The 3,402-nt window shown below is 44.3% G+C and overlaps 1 non-coding gene across 1 annotated transcript; it reads left to right on the top strand.

The window, feature by feature from the left end:
- Positions 1-2,510: 2,510 nt before the first annotated feature.
- On the top strand, positions 2,511-2,651 carry LOC128571302 (U4 spliceosomal RNA). The gene has a single exon (XR_008375737.1). It is a non-coding gene; the product is annotated as a U4 spliceosomal RNA (small nuclear RNA).
- Positions 2,652-3,402: the final 751 nt, after the last annotated feature.

The raw sequence follows: 3,402 nt of genomic DNA, 5'->3' as shown, positions 1-3,402 counted from the left end.
TGTTTATGGCACACACCTGATTCATAAACATAGTAACCTTATCAAAAAGGAAATGAGGGTTTGGAATAACTTGTGCTCAATGAAGTCATTTCGCTTTCAACTGACCACCACATTCCTTCCTAAATGCTCACCCACCATCTGCTTCTTAATCCATCCTGCTTCCCTGTTGTCATCTACCTCAAACCTACTTGCCTAGAGTTTCCAGAAACAATTTCTTTTCCTTTTTAAAAATCAGGATAATCTCTGACCAGTTCCTGATTCTGGCAACACCTTCTATTCTCCACAATTACTTAATACTGACAATGGCTCCCCAATCTCACTGGAAAGTCCATTCCACACCTCGAGATGTGAGTCATTGGGCCAGTTCCTTGGGCCTACTTACATCAGCTTCTTGTCCCCTTCCTATCTGATCTCCTTATCTTTCTTGAGCTCTAAGCCAGTCACGATGCCCTGGGCTGCAGGGAGCAGAAATCCCAGGCTCAACTGGATTCAACAGCAAGAAAAATTCATTATTTCCTAAAATGAGGAGGGCTTTGAAGAGGACCTTCAGAACTGGTTACTTCAGGAGGTAAAGTACATCTCCAAAGACACAGCTCTACTCTTTTGCTCTGCTATCCTCAGGTTGTCAATTTAATTCCCTCATGTCTCAAGATGGTTTTTGCAGGTCCAGTTACATCAAGCCAACACAATAATGTCCAGAAATAAAAGAAAGACTGCTGGTTTTACACATCTCACTTTCAGGAGCAGAAACACCAGCTGACCAATCTCCAACTCCTGGGTCAGAAGTAAGTCTCGTGCCCATCCTCACGCTGGTCACTGATGAGAATGGAACCCCAAGGATTGCCTTGGACTTCTGCATCCCAGACATGGGGAAGGGGTGGTGACACTTTATCAGCAACCTGCCAACAAAGAGGGCTCCTTGTGTGAGCCATCGCCATCTCTCTATGGGCTTTGAATCCCTACACTCTACATTGTTTGTTCTTCCCTTCCCCTCCCAGCCAAGCCCTTGACTTCTCATCCCACCACCCCAGTGGAGGAGAAAAATTATACTTTCCATTTCTCTTTCATTTCTCTCTTTCTTTTTATCCAACATTATTTTCTTTTGCCCAAGCAAAGCCCAAGGTCTGGGCTTTCCCAGGTTTTTGCTCACTAAACAGAGCCCCCAGTGACTTTTTACTGTCCTCAAGCTGTCTCCCTCTTTAAATCTGAGTTTATCCTGAATCTTAGCCTTCTCCTCACTATTTCCAATGGCCCCCTGTATCCTTTGGTGATGAGCTTCAGGGCGCCCCCTATGTCCTTTTAAAGTCAGAACTCATCTCTTGGTTCTCTATTCTGTTCCAGATATCTACTTCTCTGTTTTTGTGCCAATACCATGCTGTTTTGATCACTATCGATTTGTAGTAAAGTCTGAGGTCTGGTAGTGTGATTCCTCCTGTTTTGTTTTTATTTCTGAGTAATGTCTTGGCTATTCGAGGTTTTTTCTGATTCCATATAAAACGAAGTAATGTTTGAGATATCATCTAACTCCAGTGAGACTAGCCTATATCACAAAATCTCAAGACCAGAGATGTTGGCGTGGATGCGGAGAAAAGGGAACACTTCTGCACTGCTGGTGGGAATACAAATTAATACATTCCTTTTGGAAAGATATATGGAGAACACTCAGAGATCTAAAAATAGATCTCCCATTCAATCCTATAATTCCTCTGCTGGGCATATACCCAGAAGACCAAAAATTACAACATAACAAAGATATTTGTACCAGAATGTTTATTGCAGCCCAATTCATAATAGCTAAGTCATGGAAAAAGCCCAAGTGCCCATCAATCCACGAATGGATTAATAAATTGTGGTATATGTATACCATGGAATACTATGCAGCCTTAAAGAAAGATGGAGACTTTACCTCTTTCATGTTTACATGGATGGAGCTGGAACATATCCTTCTTAGTAAAGTATCTCAAGAATGGAAGAAAAAGTACCCAATGTACACAGCCCTACTATGAAACTAATTTGGGACTCTCACATGAAAGCTATAACCCAGCTACAACTTAACAATAGCTGGGAAAGGGGGTGGGTAGAGGGAGGGGGATCGGTGGGATCACACCTGTGGTGCATATTACAGGGGTATTTGCGAAACTTGGTAAATGTAGAATGTAAATGTTTTGGCACAGTAACTGAGATAACGCCGGAAAGGCTATGTTAACCACTGTGATAAAAATCTGTCAAATGGTTTATGAAGCGAGCGTATGATGCCCCATGATCATATCAATGTATACAGTTATGATTTAATTAAAAAAAAAAAAAAGAAAGTCAGAACTCACCACAGAGTGACCTGCCTGGCTCAAGTGTGGCTTTCGTCACCAGCCCTCTCCTCCTCCACTGTGTCTTCTTGGGATCAGCTCTGGCAAAGGTTTTATAATGTCTTCTAGAACATTCTACCTTCCTTTATGGGGTGATTGGCTACAGAACCAAACCTCTCTGTGAACATTTAAAATGTGTTATGATTCAGCTTTGCGCAGAGATAGTATCGTAGCCAGTGAGGTTTATCCCAGGCGCAATTACCGCTAACTGAAAACTTTTCCCAATACCCCACCATGACGGCTTGAAATTCAGTCAGCATTGGCAATTTTTGACAGTCTTTACAGAGACTGAGAAAATAAATAAACAAATAAATAAATAAATAAATAAAATGTGTTATGATGGATACATTACGTTGTCCCACAGATCACATTTCTTCTGTGGAACTGTTCCTTATACACCACCCCTGACACTACCTCCATCGCGGAACAAAACAGTGACCCAGGCTGGCCCAGTCACAGCATGCCATGGATCTCACAGTAGTCCCAGCTCGGAGGGGGGCAGGAGACCCAGCAATGCCAAGTAGAGATCTGGCTTGGGTTGAAAACCAGAGATTGAGAGAGGATAAAGGGCACTTTTTCAGGTGGGTTGCTACAGTGAGCAGATATAAATCTGAACAGATAGGCAATTGCCTTTTCATTTGTCAGCAGGACGAGGCACACCAAGGAACGAGGTGATAGAGATAAAAGGAGCCCTGACGGCCCGGTTGGAGATCCCGACCCCCCAGCGATGCCTGGAGCTGCCCACCTGTGGGCTCCCAGTCACGAGAGCCAGGCCACTCCCTGCTGTCACAGGCCACTGAAGTGCCCTGACGTGACTCAGCAGCCCAAAGCCTGGGCACGTTTCCCTGGGACCGCTGTCCTTCTTCACTATCACAGTGACTGTCTTCGCTATGACAGGGCCTCTCTCCCACGGTCCCCCTAACCTCCATGGGAGCGGCAAGCTCATCCCTGGATACAACAGTGCAAACACACGCTCTCTTCCTCATCTCTGAGGATGTCCTTTGCCACAGAAGGTGAAAACACCAGACATTCGGCTTTT

The sequence above is a fragment of the Nycticebus coucang genome, chromosome 18, assembly GCF_027406575.1.
Source record: "Nycticebus coucang isolate mNycCou1 chromosome 18, mNycCou1.pri, whole genome shotgun sequence".
NCBI classification, from domain to species: Eukaryota; Metazoa; Chordata; class Mammalia; order Primates; family Lorisidae; genus Nycticebus; species Nycticebus coucang.
The sequence above is the reverse complement of the archived record's forward strand: the minus strand, read 5'-3'. Positions and strand labels throughout refer to the sequence as shown.